Genomic DNA, 19922 nt, shown 5'->3' on the forward strand with positions numbered 1-19922 from the left:
TCATCACTTTGATTTCTTTTTACTGTCATACATCACCCACAGGGAGCGCATGCCACACCCACAGGGAGTGCACAACTATGGCAACAGCTGTGTGACATGACATAATATGTCACATCTCCTCTTCCATTACATAACATAACCAGAAATAAACCCAAAAGAAGCTCCTGCTTTTCCCATCTTAGTTATTACTTATAAATCCAAACTAGCAGGCGGTCGCCTGTCACGTGCAGGATAACGACGTTCAACCGTCACTTCAAATTTTTCACTAGTGGAATCAGGTTCCGATACCGTTGCAGGTTCCATTTGTGCATTGTTTGAATCAGACACAATTACAGAAGGATTGTTTGGTTTTGACACATCCAGTAAGCTAGACATTTCTGGTATAATTACACTGCTAGAATCATCACAATCAATAGATCGTTCTGGAGTAGTGTCTGATGTTCCCAACAATTGATCCACATGGCGATGCCAAACACAATCAGCTGTCTGAACTGTGTAGGAAACAAGCCCAGTTTGAGCAAGGATGGTGGCAGGGGCCCACTTTTCCTTACTCTGATAACTCCGGCCCATAACAGCTTTGTACTTGTTTCCATCGATCCATTTGAATAATGTCTCTCAGGGTTGGTGGTTTCAGCAGGTCCATGCCAATACGTAGCTCTCGAGAAAACATTAGGCTTGCTGGCGATACGTTTGTAGTTGCATGCATAGATGTTCGGTATTTGAGGAGACATTCGTGTAGTCTCTGATGTTGTGTACTATGCCCTTGTGATACTTTGAGAGCATGTTTGAGGGTCTGCACAAACCTCTCTGCCAAGCCGTTGGTTGCTGGGTAATAGGGAGCCGACTTGATGTGTGGAACCCCATTGGCTTGCAGGAATTCCACCATTTCTTTTGACACAAATTGAGGCCCGGCTAAACATCTCTCACAACTTCTCAATTGTCTTTTCCAATTTCGTTGATTTCAAGATAGCTACCTTTGGCCACTTTGACATTACACGGGGCGCAGGGCTGATCCCTAGGAAGCCTATTTTCAAAAACTTCAAATTTAATTTGTCATATCCCTGCTATGTTGTATATGTGTGTTCACTGTAACTTCTGTAAGTCCTCCGTAATTTCTGAAGAAGAAAGAGTTGGTGGCGGCGCAGTTCATCTGCAGCAGCTCGATGCTCACTCATCGGATTTATCTCATTGTTACACTTGTGTCAATGACCATTAAAGCTTCTTGTTCTTCTTGTTGTTTTCAAAACCAAAGCTGCTACTGACCTACAACCAAAATAGGCACCTACCTTAGCCATATATGAATCTCCATGAGCAGCGGCATAAAAAAATTCAAAGTCATTCCCTTATAAAATCCCGATTATTTTTTATATAAGTATAACAAAACTTAAAATGGCTATAAAAAATTTCAGATTTTCCACTGGATTCACAAATATCACCAAGTGCTGAGATGATCACCTAAGTTTTTGCCCAAAATAGGAACTTATTTTTTATTTACTGCAAGTTTTCAACAGGTAAAAAATCAGTTTTCACAACAGAAGTATAATACTTGAGGAAAACATGCAGAATCAATTATAAAAGATATGTAGATTATTAATAAATTCTATATACAATCACAACTTATTAAAGGATAGAATAGCCCTTATAATACAGCTGTACAATTAAATTGTGGACCATCTCCCTTTACAGTGCAGGATAAGATCAGTTAAAATCTCAAAAGTGACTTGCAAGCATAAAGTATGAAATCTAAATAAACATAAATATAAAATGCGTATGAGATTCAGGCAGTGCAATAATCTATGTGGTGTTACCAGGATGTGAGCCTCGTCTTCCAACAATCACATAAGCCTCTTTCTATGCCTTACGTTTTCTGGTCAGCTTCCTCGACTTGTACAAGTCCATGTTCCTCGCCATCTCCTTTCTGCCCTCCTTGACTCTGCTCCTTTTTCTTGCCGGTCAGCCACTTTAAGGCCTTGTTCTTCCTCGCTTCTGAAGTCACATCCTAATGAGAAGTTCGCACCAAAACAGTTGAAGACGAACCACCAGGAACTCCAGCTGGTGCTCTTGTCCGTCCTGCGCATCAGGGAGTCCCACTGTGACATTCGGAAGGAAGCCATGTGTGCTTCTGTCTGACAATGAATGACCTGAAAAGAATTAAAATGGTATCTGACTGCCACTGTTAGCTTTTCTGTTTAAAAAAAAAAAAAAAAAACTTTAGTAAGGGGAAAGTGACAATAAATTATAGAATTAAGATTTGTTATTAATTAAGTATTCATTGGCGTTTGCGATCGCTACACAAAAATTTGCCTGGCTCTGCCAGACTATTCTCCACTGAGAGAAATAGTCTGGGAACCATCCCATTAACGGCCTTTTCGAGCAGATACAAAATCAATCGACAAATCAGATTCGTTTATTTGCGTGACGTGTTCTTCACGAGCAACGTCACTCTTGCGCGTCGAAAGTCGTCTCTTCAACAACACAGATGGTGAACGGCAGAGCCGAGAATATGTTCCAGTCCACGGTAAAATCAGTTTTAAATGACCAAAAACACATCGACACGAGTCACTGACAACAGTCTGTCTCGCGCTAGCCATGTTGAATAAACTCCGCTCTCTTCGTATGTTTACTTCCGCGCGCAGGTCCCTCGTCCTGCCGTCGCCATTTTACTAACGTCACGTCTGCCCGTCGCTGATTGGTCCACTCCGCTGTCTGTTTGCTGTGGCTTGCTCCGCCCTGGAAATTGTATCCGAGTGAATGGTGGCCAGACTCAATAGCTGGAACAGCGGTGAGTCTGGTGTACCAGGCAACACAAAAATATCAATGTACAGTGGGGCAAAAAAGTATTTAGTCAGGCACCAATTGTGCCAGTTCTCCCACTCAAAAAGATGACAGAGGCCTGTAATTTTCCTCACAGGTGTACATCAACGATGAGAGACAGAATGAGAAAAATAATCCAGAAAATCACTGTCGGATTTTTAAAGAATTTATTTGTAAATTATGGTGGAAAATAAGTATTTAGTCACTTGCAAACAAGCAAGATTTCTGGCTCTTACAGAGCTGTAACCCCTTCTGAGAGGCTCTTCTATCTGTCAGGGCTCCTTGATTGCAGGCTTGAGACCAGTTGAGTGGAACGGTGACAGCTGCGAGCCATAACAATCAGCCGCCTTTAAAAACCAGCTCGTCGGTGCCGCTCATCGCCAGACCAACACTTTCAACTTTCTCGTCAGTGAAGTCCAGCATTCAGGTATTTACCGCCAGTGATGGCAAACTGAAGCATCATGAAGCAATGAGGCTTTCCATCAAACTGGTTCGCTCCTGGGCCGAAGCATCATGAGGCTTCATTTGTTCTATTGCGCCATCATGTGGAAAATAAAGGTCATGACAGGCAGAGTGATTAAAATGATACCATGGATTTGATGGGGTCAACAGGGCAGGGAGTTGTGATGTGAATGAATATGTGTGTGTTACTTGAAAGAGCCTAGATCGGGCCTAAAAAATCCAGCCCAATCCGGCCCGCATGTATTAAAGTCGGAGCAATTAACTTAACTTGCATGCCCGAGCCCGAAAAAAAGCCGAAATTTTATTTTTTATTTATGAGGACCTTGAAGGAGGAAATGCGGGGATGCAATGAGTCAGTCAGACCTGGACAGAGCACTGCTTGGAAAATTGTTGTGTTTTGTGTGATCACATTTGTGACGACGCCTATGTGCATAATGATAACAAATTAAAGCCTGTCTTTTGTAACAAATTCTCCCAGTTAAACAACACTGTAAAATGCATATTCAATAAACATTTATATCTTTAATATTTGTGTGTCTGTTCTATCAGGTGAATAGTTCATGCGTCATTTCCTTGGCAAAATGCAGCAACATACATTTATTTTAATTCCTTCGAGTTGGCAGAAAAAAACGCAATTTTTCATAATGTTTAAATAGTCTACATACTTTTATGATCAATATAAATGCACGCTGGATAGGTTTGTTAAATATATTTTTGTGTGGGATATTGTGCTCTCATGGACGCACCTCTCTGACAAGGAGAGGAACAGCAGCATATACAAAAATAAACTAAAATACTTTTGAATTACATTATTTTAATGACTCTGAAGAACAACCAGCCTTAAGGAACACTGAAACAAAATAAGAACATTTTAAGGAACACCACGAACTTCACGATGTCCTGCTTTGCACGAAGACGTGCGGCCCTCGAAACAAATGATAATAAAGATGTTTGACTAATATCATATCCATATCGAAATTCGAAAAGGAAATATCAGGATGCAGATTTGCAGACTCGCGGAGCGCCCCTGAGCGTTCATGTGCGCAAACAATGCACTGGCTCTCCTGCGGCTCATGACAGCGCCATTTCTCTGTTTTATACAATTTATTTATTTCATAACAAGTATTCCTTAGTTTAACATCCATATACAAATATACAGTATATTTATTTTTAAAAAGTTAGCGAGAGAAGTCCGACCCGAACGTAAATGATTGACATTTTGGGCCCGACCGGAGCTCAAGATCTAGGCTCTACTTGAAAGAGCCTAGATCTGTATGTTATTTTAGACATTGACATACAGTATAAACAAGGAACAAGACACACCTTTCATTCATTTTTATTGAGGACAACTAGCATTTCCAAAGTTTTTGGCTGTAAACGGTTTCTTTTTTTGGATAGGATTTTTTTTTTAAATAGTCTTTCGCAAGGGACGGATGGGGCCGGGGTACAGTGCCTCAACATAGATGAAGTGTTCTCTTGGTATACCAAAGTTCTCAAGAACAAAGTTTACACTTCACCTTTTGAAAAATCAGCAAGAAGAAGAAATACATTAAAACGAGGGATACACTGTGTTGTCACAATAGTTTACAATATATATTCACACTGGTTATTATAATTTGAACCTTTTAAAGGAGAGAACTGCTCAAAATGATCCCAGACAGAGACGGTGCGTCCATTGCAAAACGAATCCGATTGAATTGAGGTTTGAAGATGTGAGTTGGGTGTGTCAGTGTCACCTGTCAGCTCATTGTCGTCTCAGTGTGCCATTTTATTTCGAATCACCCGCGAAACTATGTGTTGGCGATGACGTAGGAAGCCCGTCTCGTGAGGCTTCCGACGTAGCAACGTGCCTTCCGAGGCTTCGGGCGTGGCCACAAGCGTGATCAACACATGCCTCGATGCGCTCTTTGCAGGTTTTTTTCCGGTTTACTCGGCACAGTAGGGCACATCACTATTTACCGCAACTATTCCTACCCGGCTAATCAGACCTCTTGTTCCATCCCAGGATTGCTCCCCGAATTGTACCGACGCCTGATTGACTTCCTGTCAACACCTGCCAGCTACCAGCTCGAGTGCAGGTGCGCTGCTGCGACCCTCGTGAATTCATAAATAAACTTTGGTAAATCACCGCAGCCACTCGTCTGCTTTGGGGTCCACTTCCCAGCGTACCCTAACACTATCCTTCACTCGTTACCTCTATTAATGGCACATGTTTGAACTCATTCTCAGTACAAAAGACAACTGTCCACAACCTCAAACAGTCACACTCCAAACTCCACTATGGCCAAGACCAAAGAGCTGTCAAAGGACATAACAGAAACAAAATTCTAGACCTGAATCTTGCTGGGAAGACTTAATCTGCAACAGGTAAGCAATTTGGTGTGAAGAAATCAACTGTGGGAGCAATTATTAGAAAATGGAAAACATGCAAGAGCACTGATCATCTGCCTTGATCTGGCGCTCCCCGCAAAATGTCACCCTGTGGGGTCAAAATTATCCCAAGAACAGTGAGCAGAAATCACAGAATCACACGGGGGGAGCTCGTGAATGACTTGGGGAGAGCTGGGACCAAAGTAATAAAGGCTACTATCAATACCACACTCCGCCAACAGGAACTCAAATCCTGCAGTGCCAGATGTGTCCCCCCTGCCTAAGCCAGTACACGTCCATGCCCATCTGAAGATGGCTAGAGAGCATTTGGATGATCCAGAAGAGGACTGGGAGAGTCAAGTCAGATGAAACAAATCGAACTTTCTGGTCGAAACACAACTTGTCGTGTTTGATGGTGAAAGAATGCTGAATTGTATCCATACCTTCTGTGAAGCATGGGGGTGGAAACATCATGCTTTACCACATTTTTTCTGCAGAGGGACCAGGACACCTGATTCGTGTAAAGGAAAGGATGAATGGGGCCATGTATTGTGAGATTTTGAGTGAAAACCTTCCATCAGCAAGGGCATTGAAGATGAAACGTGGCTGAGTCTTTCAGCATGACAATGATCCCAAACATATTGCCGGCCCAAACATATTGCCGGGGAAACAAAGAGTGGCTTCATAAGAAGCATTGCAAGGTCCTGGAGTGGCCTAGCTGGCCTCCAGATCTCAACCATATATGAAATCCTTGTGGGGAGTTGAAAGTCCGTGTTGCCCAACGACAGCCCCAAAACATCACTGGTCTCGAGGAAATCTGCATGGAAGAATGGGCCAAAATAACTGCAACAATGTGTGAAAACCTTTGAAGACCTACAGAAAACGTTATGACCTCTGTCATTATCAATTTAGGGAATATAACAAAGTATTGAGATGAACTTTTGTTCTTGACTAAATACTTATTTTCCATCATAATTTGCAAATAAATTCTTTAAAAATCAGACAGTGATTTTCTGGATTTTTTTTTCTCATTTTGTCTCTCATCGTTGAGGTACACCTATGAAGAAAATTATAGGCCTCTGTCATCTTTTTAAGTGGGAGAACTGGCACAATTGGTGGCTGACTAAATACTTTTTTGCCCCACTGTAAATTGGCCAAAAGAACGGTCAGAGACGTAAGACTACCAGAGGATATAATATATAAGACAGGCAGGGCATGTGGTGGTAAAGGATAGATTGTTGAAACAGGAGAATGCCATTGTCAGTCGCGTAAGAAAAAGATGTCAATAAAAAAGCTAAGACTATGCTTAGGTCGGCTCGTTATTTTCGTCTTTTTCAGCCCTCGACACTCAAGCAATCTCTTTAACTGAAAATTTTAAAGTTTTTCCACATCTTTACCAATGAGTTTGGCACCATTGACATTATTTTCGAACAGAATTGGTAGGTTTAGCTCTGTGAACATCTCCTTCGTACACGATTTCCATTCATTTCCAATTGGGGACAAACGGTAGCGTGTCCCCCCTTAGCAACATTAGCTAACGTCATGAATATTTATGAGTGGAAGTGACGTGTAGCGTGCAGTACGCCATTGGGAATAAACCATCCATAATAGTTCAGTAGACGTAAAAAAAGATCTAAGCTGACTCACATTTTCTGGGACGGGTGCATCCACAATTGCCCTTGTCTCAAGAATTCACATTTTTCCTTGCGCACTCAACCATAGACCATATTGCCTTTTATATAGCCTTTTTAAGACAGCATCCATTCATTACTCTGGGGAGAACTGAGAAGGGGCCATACAGTCCCGACCCGTCTCCTCCCTATTTTTAATGCATCACACCCCAAGGTTGTGGGATGGTTGGGACCTGTTGCGGGGGAGGGGGTGCCTCACGGTTACCTCTGGGCGCCGGTGTATCGGCTGGATGTTGCCTGCTCCGGTGGGGGACCCTGCCCAGCCCTGGGCTTGATGGGCCGTTGGGGATCCCGCGGCGTGCTGTGCCGGTTGGGGGTATGCGCCTATGGGTTGTGGGCTGGGTGGGCGGACGGGGGTGGGCGTGGGGCTGGTGGTGCATCCCCTCTTGCCATCCCTGAAGGCCGGTTGATGGTTGCGCGGGTGGCCCGGGGGACCACCCTGGATCCGGGGGGGAGACGGGATGATGGCTTCTTTGCTGGGCTGCGGGAGGAGGGATGGGCCGCGCTGAACCCCCCCCCCATCCCCGGGCTGGCTGGGTAGGGGCCGCGGCCCTTGGTTGGTGCCCGGGGGGCCTCTCCGCTAGTCTGTAAGGTGTCGCGTGCTTGGTGGGGCTCGCGTGCGACTGGATGTTATAGGGCGCGCTCGGGTGGGGGGTCCCGGTGCTGGCATAAGCGATGGGGCGGCGTAGGGTCGGTTGCCAACAGGCTTACACTCACAAGGAATTCACACGATTACTGGGTTCTAGATCACAGAGCTAATTTGTGTACACTCTACCCCTTTCAATCACTTATAGACTCCCCTACCCCCATCCCCCTCTCTCCCCGGTCAACAGGCCCCCCACATGGTGTCAACCGGAAATACATCTAGCTGACGATAGCACCAATATATTAGTAGTTAATGCAGAAGGTCAATGTATTTCTTGTTGTTGTTTGTGTTTCTTATCTTTCTTCTCTTGTGTTTCTTCTGTCCCCCCATAACCTCTTCCTGTTCGCTGCTTTGTCATAATAAAGAGGTATGTTGAATGATCACAATGGGAGTATGTCATACTCTCAATCTGAAACATTAAAACTGTTCAGACCAACCGGGCACTTAGACTTCCATTCTCCATGTCAAACAGTTGAACAGGAGAGGTTTAAAAAAACTAAACAAATAAATAAATAAATAAAAAGCGGGCATCCAGGTTGCGAAGATGCTCCTCGTCGTTGGTACCGGTGCAGAGAATATCATCCAAGTAACATTGTACTCCTGGCAATCCACACAAAATTTGATCCATAGCCCGTTGAAATAGTGCAGGAGCAGATGCGATTCCAAAAGGTAATCTGCACTATCTGAAAAGTCCCTTGTCCATGTTAATTGTTAGCCACTCGCATGATTCTTCGTCCACGTGCATCTGCAGATACGCTTGGTTGAGGTCAATTTTGCTGAATTTTTGACCCCAGCTCAGACCTGAAAACAAATCATCGTTCAATGGAAGCGGGTACTGCTTCACACCGGATTCAAAGTCACTTTATAATCTCCACATGATCAATTCCACCATTCTTTTTCGGAACCGGCACAATTGGTGTCGGCCATTCACTGGTGGTGACTGGTTCCAAAACACCACATTTGACCAGCGCATCCAGGTCAGCCTCGACTTTGTCCCGAATTCCATATGGCACTGTCCTAGCCTTCATAAACACAGGTTTGCTTCCTGGTTTAATGTCCAATTTCACTGTAATGTCCTTCATGCTGCCCAATTCCTCACGGAAAACCTCTTCATTCTTGTCCAGGATGACTTGTAGTTCTGAAGAACCGTCTGACAGCCGCTGAACTTTTAGCCAATTTATACGTAGTGGATTAATCCATAGTCATCCCATGATGGAAGCAAAATTCCCTTTTGTGACATACACTGGAAGTTGGCAGTTTGCTCACTGCATTGGAAAGTCGTGTCAGTCATTCCTTTTATGTGCACTTTGTGTCCAGTGTACGCTTTGAACACAGTGTCTGATGGTCTTAATGGAAGGTGTCTCAAACACTGTTTATAGTCTTGGTAAGACAGAAGCGATGCATTTGACCCAGTGTTTATTTGCATTTTGACTGGGAGACCCTCTAACCTTGGTGTGACCCAGTAACAATGTGAGTCTCCGTCCGTTACATGCACGGTGTGCACGTCACTGTCATTTTCGGAAGCAGAGGCCCTCTCTACTGCTTTGACATATTTCTTCTTTTTCTTATTGTCTTCAATTTTCTATCCTTTGTCTGCTTTTTTTTATTCTGACAGGCACTCTAAACATGACCCTTTTTTCCACAATTACGACAGTTCATTTCTTTGCACCAAAAGGTGTAGGCAAGGTGCCCCGTTTTACCGCACCTAAAACTGGGACCAGCAACATTGCTTTGGGTACTTGCCACTTGGTGTATTCTGCTCATTGTTTTCAGTTGTTGCGCCTCCTTTGAAGATATTTCCATAACAACACTTACATCAAAGGCTTTTTTAAAACGTTAATCCACTTTCTGAGGGTAACGTCTTTTGTGTTGCTTCAATTCTCAGGTCACATACCAATCTGTCTCTTAAAGTGTCTTCTAAAACGTCACCAAACTCACAATGTTCAGCAAGCTTCCGCAGCACCACTACAAACAGTGACAGATTCCCCCTCCTCCTGATTTTTCCTGCGAAATCGGAATCTCTCTGCAATTAAAAGGGGCTTGGGTGAAAAATGTGCATTAAGAGTTTCCACGATCTCCCTGTACATTATGCCGCCAGGTTGAAACAGGTTTCTCAGTAAATTGAAAGTATTTGGCCCAACAACGCTCAAAAATGTGGGCACTACTTTCTTTTCTGCTATTTCGTTAGCTTCCACGAAATAGCCAAACCGCTCTGTGTACAAGCGCCACTGTTCCACAATTTCATCAAAAGGACCAACAGAGCCAATAATTCCCGCCATCGCACCTCGTTATACAGCACCATCATGCTCCTTTTGAAATCTCCGCTCGTCCTCCTCCCTACGAAGTTGCAACGCGGCAGCGGAGGTCAGCGCCGTCTATCCCCTGGAGCACCGCGACCTGCTGCAAACTATAAAATCACATCCGAGCTGCCGCAGGTCCAGACGTCCTCGTCGCCACTTTTTGTTGTGCACTTCCTTAATCTAAGTACATGTAAGGCTGAGACTTCTGGAACTTCTTTATCCAGTGTGCTTCTCATCATATGTGCACACAACTCATCACTTTGATGTCTTTTTACTGTCATGCCACACCTACAGGGATTGTACAACTATGGCAACAGCAGTATGACATAAATATGTAACAACTTGCTAATGTCTGCAAGCAACATTCCGTTTAGAATTTCTCCATTCAAAACAACAGTGGAGCTGGAGTAACATTACTCGTCAAAATCCCTGCAACAAATTTGGAAATACGGCAACCTTCTGCCCAGTGGCGGTCCTGGCTACTTTCGCGCCCTGGGCGAACCACCCCCGCCATCAAACACAAGAATGTGTTACGTTTTTTATGTTATTTTATTAAAATAGTCTATCCCCCGCCCAGAGGCGTAGCAAGGGTCCCCGGAGGCCCTTGGCAACAGGCAACATGGGGCCCTTTGAGCATGTGCAAGTAAGGGGGACAGTTGGACTTGTAGCAATAGCATATTTAATAAAAGTCTAATAAAGCCTCGCTCTCATAGAGTGCTTTTTTGGACACTCAAAGTGCCCCCCCCACCCCCCCCCAATTGCATTATTCATTCACTTCACACTATCCTTAATTATTTACACACACGCCTTAATAAACAAAATGTACTTCAGATTATTATTATTATTGTGCTTAGTACACATACCTTTACACATACCGTATTCTACTGACTAGCTGGTAAGTTATATTGCTTTTACTTAATAAGGATAACATTCTGGCACAGAAGTGAATCATGTAACATCTTATCAGTCTGGCTGATCAGTGTGTATGGTGATTCTAAACACTGATTTAATGTTCTAGGTAACATCTTTATGTATGAAGAAACGCTAGCATGCTGCAATGCTGTTCGCAAATGCTAACAAGCTAGTTACAACAAGTTAAGGCAGTTAATTGGTTTACTACTACTAGTCTGCAGTGCTTCGACTACATTAGGACATAAAACTACAGTAACATAGTACACTCACCGCTGTCTTGCTTCCTTTTCTCCTCTTCTGCTTTTTTTTTTTTTTTTTTTTCCAGACGGATAACTTTTCATTTTGCCAATTAAAAAAGGGCCCGATCGCCGCCCACTCACTCTGAGTCACGTGACATACATACATATTTGTGCAGTAAAATGAACACGAAGGTGGGGGCGACGGGTTCGAGTGCGCGCTGCGTGCGGTCATCTTGGCCATAAAAGTGGCGAAAACTAAGCACTTTACACTCATATGGATGTACAACATCATTTTAAGATGCTAAAGTAACACCTTCCCTCTTAAAGCAAATGTGCAATGCGAATATATTGCAAAGAACGCTTTATGGCATGAAGAGGAAATACTTACATTCGTTCATTGACGCACAGATTAATCCTCAAACAGGTGGGGTGGCCCCTCTGCTCGAAATGCGCACCTTACGCTTATGCCTATTCTTTTTTTTTTTTTTTTAATTGTGAGAAATAAGCGGCATGGAAAATGAATGAATGAATGAATGAACACTACAAAACATACAAATAACAAATAATACAAACAACTAGTTCACATAGAATATAACCATCTCAACATGTTTATATCATTAAACATACAAAAAAATAGTAAATAAATAAAAATAATAATTCAAGAGGAAATTAATTAAGTACTAAACAATTTTGCATGAGCTTTTTTTTATACTAGACTTGCATTTATTATTTTGTATCATATTAAGTGATGTGAAATATGATTCAAATTCAACCCAAAAAAATCTTAAAGTTCGGATTTACTTTTTGATTTACGCCTATTCTCGTTCTCACAATATGCAGCACTTGTGGCGTAACAGGACTGGTTGCTATGGGAACGTACGCAGCGGCATACCACATACAGGCATGAAAATGGGTCAGGGGTTAAAAAGGTGAGAAGGGTGTGGAGGAAATATGTTCCAGTACACTGTACACCCCAACAAAATATTGAGCTCTGTCGACCCACACTGTGTTTCAGCAGGGCCGTGCATGTGGGAGGGGCGGGTGCTCGTAGATCAAAAGGGGCACATGAACAAGTATTTAATACACCTTAAAACAACATAACTTCAATTTTAACCAGCTTTAGATAATAATTGGCTGCAACTGTGACATACTTTAATTGGGAGGGGGCAACAGTGAATAGAAATCAAAACTGTCATCCACACTTTCTGGCTGTGACTCAGTCAGTCTAGCTCTTTTCTTCCTTCAACCTCTGCATCAAAACTTCCTTCCTCAACTTGTTCATCTGAGAACAAACCACATCAGATGGTCACTGAGCCACCAACAGCACAGTTTTCTCAAAACTATTATTTCATTATTATCCATACTTAACAACTCTAGCACCTAATGATTAATAAAGCAATGACATAAAATCATATAGAAAAATAACATTGTAATGTGTTTATAATTGTATTTAATACCCGACTATCCTTGCAAACCTGTTCTTACCAGGTGTGCTATTCACCCAGCTGATGAGGTATCCGCTGCCTTTAGCAGCCTCATCCAACTCCTTTTTTATCCCTCAATCTCCTTTCCCTACGAGGCATGTCTATGTAATGAAATATAAATATTTAAAAAAAAACAAAAAAAAAAACAGACTCCCCGGTGGCTTTTAGTTTTAAAGCTTTCTTAATTTCTTTCTCTCTCAATAACGATGGAGGTAGATTTGTGTTTTTATTATTCAATCAAAAAACAAAGTTACTCCTATCAAAAACAAAGTTGCTTCAATCAAAATACAGTTATACTTTTAATCCCAAAAGTCACTTCAATAAAAAAAAATGTTTTTGATTGCAAAATAAATTTGAGACAAAAAAAGCATTTGAAAACTATTTTTCTTGATTGAAACAAATTTTTCCATTGAAGTAATGTTGTTTTGCATTTGGGCCACATTTTGGCTAGGACATTTGTGTTTTTATTATTCAATCAAATAAGTTGCTTCAAACAAAAAATATATATAAAAAGAAAAACTTTGCACGTGTGTCAATCACCGTTTAACAAAGCCTGAAAGGGTTTGAGTAGACTCAGTATGAAGCATTTAATAAAGCCAAGCATTTTCTAACTACTTTATTCTTGTTTGAAAATAATTCTGTGGGGCAGTAACATGTTTAAAACTTATCATAATTCTTACATTTTGAAGTGCTTGAAAACCATTTATAAATGATACTTTGGTGAAAAAAGTGAAAAAACATGTCTTATATATATGTATCCTTTTTCCCAATGTAAAATCTAAATAAATACATTGAACACACACCAAAAAAATTGGGGGGCGCTACTTCGCGGTTTTCACTTATTGCGGCGGGTCCCTGTCCCCATTAACCGCGAAAAACGAGGGATCCCTGTATTTCTGAAAAGCTTTAAGAAGCAAGAGTCATTCCCACCACTCGTCGGGCCGGTGTTGTGCCGACACCGGCCGTCAGCTCAAGTCCCAGCCGAAAATAACGCGTCTAAAGGCCCAAGTACACTGCATGCGTGATGGTTGCGGTTCCGGTCCGGTTCAGTGTTGCCTGCGTGCCACGCAGTCCGTCAAAAACAGGCAAATCATACCGGCTGCTGCACGGCTGCGGTCCGCCAACCTCGTCCCCCCGTGAGCTCTCGCGTGATCGCGCGCGACAATGTGCCATTTAAAACAACGAAAAACAAACGGAGTCTATACTCATCAGAGAAGCAGAGAGAGAGCACATATTTTCTTTGCATATTGATATTTTAGTTAATCTGGAATTAAGAGACAGACATGACTGCATCATGATGAGATCAGGACAGAAAAACACACATAATAGGACACCTTGCAGCTTCCTTTTTTATATTGTCCTTATAGAAAGGATCTGCTGCATCATAAATTATTTTGTGGGTTTCCACCTTCATGATGAAGCGCTCATCATCCATCTTCGCTCGTGTTTAAACCGTGATTAGGCACCTGGGCTGTTACGTCCAGGCCCAGCTCCGCGCATTTTGCCGGATGCGTGTCCGGCAAAAATAGAAAATAGCCTATACCATCTGGCGGGCATGCGGCACGCCGGAGGTGGTTCGCAGTCAAGCCGGAGCACTGACGCGGCCGGTATACGTTGAACAATAGGATATAATGGGAACGGATTGGCTCCGGCGCCATATTTTACCGGAGTCGGACCGGAAACGCAACGATCACGCATGCAGTGGACTTGGGCCCTAAGGAGTGCGCGCGTTTGGAATAATGGCCCGCAGCTTGGACCGATGATTGGTTCTCGTCAGCGAAGCATCTAGAAGGATTTGCTGACTGTCCGTGTCACTTTTTTAAAGAACCGATCAGTTTACGTACTAAGTTAATCACATGATGATAATAATAATAATAATTTAATAAAACCTCCCGACCCCCCCCCCCTCCTCCCAAAAAGAATTTCTCCTCGGATCTACGCACTTCACGTAGGTCGCCTTTTTTGACTTCAAAACGGCGAATTTCGCCGAAAGGTGAGAGATTTTCATGCCTGCACATACCCAAGTAACCTTGCTAAAAGGAGTATTAAAATTGCTAATAAAATCGTTTAGGATTATTTTAGATGCATGTTATATTTTTCTTGTAGAGTATTGAACGACGAATATGATAGACCCATTAATGGACTTTCTTGGAAAAAAATCACCATTTCTTAAAGTAGTCACATAAATAATGAGGTGGCCTGTGAAAAGCTGTACAGGACACGGAGCTCCGCTCCCCTCCTTGCTTTTCCTCTGACAGTGATTGAGGCTCGCCATGCTCACTCACTCTGCAGTTACGAGTAGCTGTTCCCTCATCTGTCACGTCACCCCTGCCCCTTCCCTGACACATGACTTTAAGCAGTAATTGATATGATAGTAAGGGGCGACCTGGTGCCCGCCCTACCAACTTGACATAGAAATGAGCGGTATTAGTCTAGGAACTAGCAAATTTTTTTGTGTTGTTGTTTCTCCTCGAGGGTGCCTGTTCGCTCCCATATAGATTGCGCCCTGGGCGGTCGCCCACATTGCCCATAGGAAAAACCGCCTGTGCTTCTGCCATCATCACGACAGGGGAGGACAACATCTTCATGAAGGCAGATGTGGAACCAAGCTTGTGCCACAAAGACCGGGTGTTTTTTTAGCCATGTTTCCGCTGGTGTTATGGAAGGTATGTTCTTCCTATCCCTGCATTCTCATGTGTCCGTTGCTCAAAAAATACTAAAGCTAAAATCTTGCGTATTAAACGACTTGATATAACATTGTTATCACGATGATGGTAATTATTGTGATATTTAATACTATTTACTACAACTACTGTATCTGCTGATAGCCATTTGCTAATCAGTACGTGTAGATGGCACAATTACGTCAACGCAAACATGTAAGTGTTACAAGTTTTTTGTCTGTTTGTTTACAGTCGGAAAACGCTGTTAGGCAAGGAAAGATGTTATTGTGCCTCGCAACAAGACTTACTGTACGTTGATGGACATATATGAAGACCATGTGCGTTCTACCCGGGGGAGGCAGAGAGGCTGGGGCTGGAGCTCGATCCAGAGATCTAACTACATGCTTTTTAACTGAGCCACCTTGAGATGGGCTATTGGAGCTGGAATTACTGAGGACAGCAGGAGAAAGCCCGTGTGGAGGCCATAATTTCGGGTGAAAGTTTGGCGAGCCTCCGGAGCTCTGCCGTCTGGTATCACATTCTCGTTTGCTATTTTTCCAATAATTTTATAAATTGTGATTTATTGACCCGTTTTGCTCATGCACCAATTGTTTTAAATAAAACAAGAAATGGAATCATGTTGTCCAAATGTTTTATTGTGATCAATATCTGCAATAAAAAAGTGACATAGTATTTTTGTTTAGATGCACATACCTTGTAGTATTTCCTTGTAACAACAAAATCCATGTCAGCCCGTCTGCATTCGGCAAATGTATAATTGGTCATTTCACCTCATTTTGATCACTCAAGTGGCCGGCTTATCAATCTAGACCTCACGTCAACACATGCTAGAGGTTGTCATTATTTTGTCCACAACAATCATACAGTGTCATCTTCGTCTCAATGCTACAGGGAGCACACCCGCAACCTCTACCCGCCACTCCATCTAACTGTCAATAAACTCTTGTTACCAGTGCCAGTTTGCCTCAAGTCTCTGCGCTTGGGTCCCTGGCGTTATCCTGGAACCTTAAGAAATACAATATGTTGTTTACAGTTCAATATGGGTCATCTTTAATGTGAAATTGCTTTTCCAAATGAAATAATCCTTTCATCTAGGCCACACACTGTGGTTTCTGCTACTTTGGACCAGTTCTGGCCCAAACTGTTAGCTGATCTGGCAAGTCAATTCATATGGTGTTTGGCCCAATGTTAAAAAAAGACACTGGGGTGGATCCGTTTTACGAAATTGGGCTGAAATTTGCTGTACATCTGACACATGTCCGCTCCAGTTATATTTTGCCACCTCGGTAGTGTTTGGAGTTAGATAACTGTTACAAAAACATGTTACACGCGGCATTTAACTACAAGGTCTCACGCCAAGAAGTGTTTTCTATTCCTTGTTTAACGCGGTGTTTCTTACTTAGTAGCCTTGGACTCATTAGCCGACATATGGTTGGACCACTCGATCAACTTGACTATTGTTTACAAATTGAAAGATTTCCTTCTATGTAAATGACTTGCGCAATTGGCTCAAAGTTGCCTTAACACTAGAATTACCAGGGGTTTTGGTACCTCCTAATATTACCAAGGGTGTCCCATTTTGGGACAGCCTTATAAGGAGATCCTCCACCAAGCCCATCTCATTTCTACCCCTTGGCCCACCTCCTGGCCCACCCCTTTGCCCACCCCTCGGCCCACCCCTTGGCCCTTCAAACGAAGCAATAAGGAGTAGGGGTAAGGGGTAGGGCTTGAAACATCAGCCCTAAGAATTGGGACACCTCTATTGCAAGTAAAGAGAAAGCTGCCTACTCAAGAAAGTTTTCCCCCAACCCCCTCCTCTGCTAATGGCTCAATTTACGAGCAAAGACAAAGCAGCCAGCGGTGGCCTTAGAATTGTGACACAAATAAAACTCCGTACAAAGCAGCCTCACTCTGGAAGGTTTCGCCCTTTTGCATTCAAACACATTTTGCTTTCGCTCAAGTGACTTTTGTTATTGATTGAAAATATATACTTTGATTGAAGGAACTTTTTGGGGGGCACTGACTAAGAAATAAACAAATCTACCAACAAATGTATCATTCAACAGTAGGCTTTGAAAGCTGTGATTGATTTTAACAAAATATAAAAACATATCAAAAGCAAAACAAATACAACAATTTCTTTGGCTGTCTTTATTTTGAGGCAACTTTTGCATTCAAACATTTTGCTTTCATTCAAGTGACTTTTGTCACGCAAAGAGAACAAGCTTCGTCAGCAGCCCCTCACACCCAGTCCCAGTAAAAGAGCCAAGTGTCAAGTTAGAGTTGAATGCTCACAGAACTCTGCAAACGGCAGTTGTGTTCACTGCTACAGGTACACCTGTGGCAAATGCAAGAAGGAGCCGGCATTGGAGTGCCAACCCTGTTATGACAGCCCAGACAGAATACGTCAGCACCACCGCTGAGACACCATGTATTTTGCATGATGACTATAATGAAAAGATAGACAAAATAATTGTTGTGTTCTGTATATTTATTTTGCTTTTGATATGTTTTTATATTTTATTAAAATCAGTCACAGCTCTGAGAGCCTACTGTTGGTTGATAAAGTTGGAGGTAGATTTGTGTCTTTATTGTTCAATCCCCCCCAAAAAATTGCTTCAAACAAAATATAGACCCTGCTCACATGAGAGATAGGACATAACATAACAATGGCTGAAGCGGAGGAAGAGGGAGCGAGAAAGATTACAGATATAAGATAGGCTAGGCCTACATTTTACTTTTGTTCTACATTGTAATTTAGTTGATGTTTTGTGTGCAACTGAACTGATCCCTGGATTGATATTGCGATAAAGATGCTGCTGCACTACAGTATTGTCTTTGTCGTTTTCTTTAATATCTACTTGAATATTTTTATTGATGGGTCGTTGTGACTAAAATACAGTGACTGACTGTTATTACTGATTTTGCACCGGAGTTCAGAAGTTGCACTGTGTGAAAGGCTGCTATTGTGTGTAAAAAAAGAGAAAGCCCTGGTCTCATTCAAAGCACTAACTCAGGGGTCCCCCAAACTACGGCCCACGGGCCACATTTGGTCTGGCCCCCTGAACAAAACAAAAAACAAAAAAAATAGATTAAAAAATTGTAAAAAAATATATATATATATATATATATATATATATTTTTTTTTTCAATAGTATTATTTATTTCCTGGCTTTTTTTCTGTGAAGAACCCAGAGAGGGTTATTTGGTTACATTACATTAAGCAAACAAAACAAACACTTGTAACAAACGTAAGGGTCCACAACACATGCACATAGATGTGGAGCACTAGTTCAGTTTAATTTAGTTTGGTTTCAAATTCAATGTAATATTTACACCATTGTATGAAACCTGAATGATAGTTTGTTTCTGAACCAAGAGTGGTATTTACTAGTCTTGCATATTTTATCCAGCCATTTCATGTGAGGTGCTTTTCTTGTTACCACTGTTGCTTGGTGTGCTTAGTTGTAGTATTTCTGAATATCTATGTTTATCAATGTATATCCACAGCAAATTGTTAACTGATCTTTTCAAAAATGTTTTTTAACATGTAGAGGGTATTCATCCCATTGCTGAGACATATATGTTAAATTGACTTGTGACTGGAAAACAATAAAAAACTCTAAAAAAAAAAATAATTTTTTTTTTAATTCCTCAAAGCAGGAATAGGGAGGGAGACCCAAAAGCTAAAAGTTAACTTGACCTTGTACACACGGATTTATCAGGGCCTATAGAGCCTGCAGCAAAAGATGGGTTTATGTACATTTTAGGATTTACAGATGACTACTCGGGAGCAATGTTTACTTATTTATTAAAAGCTAAAAGTGATTCAGTTTAAGCAACAGAAAAGTTTAAAACAGATGTTGCTCCATATGGTAAACCCAAATGCATTCACTCAGATAATGGTAAAGAATTTACTATACATCCAAAGAATTCCGGTCACTGCTAAGTAAAAATGCCATTAGACATGATACCTCAGCTCCTTATTCGCCCCATCAGAATGGGACTGCTGAGAGGAGTTGGAGAACTTTGCTTGAAATGTCAAGATGCATGTTAATTGAGAGTGGTCTACCAAAGGAGTTGTGGACATATGAAGTTCAGACTGCTGCAATTATCAGAAATCGATGTTACAACAGACGTTTAAAAGCAAACTCCATATTACATGTTGACGGGAAAGAGGCCTAACCTCTCAAGGATGAAAATATTTGGGTCTGTTTGCTATGCATATAAATATGATAAGAAAAAGTTAAGACTCTCCAGATTTGACAGAGGGATTTTTGTTGGCTATGACAAATATTGCCCTGCATATTTGGTTTTCTA

This window comes from Corythoichthys intestinalis, unplaced genomic scaffold (assembly GCF_030265065.1).
Source record: "Corythoichthys intestinalis isolate RoL2023-P3 unplaced genomic scaffold, ASM3026506v1 HiC_scaffold_25, whole genome shotgun sequence".
NCBI lineage: Eukaryota > Metazoa > Chordata > Actinopteri > Syngnathiformes > Syngnathidae > Corythoichthys > Corythoichthys intestinalis.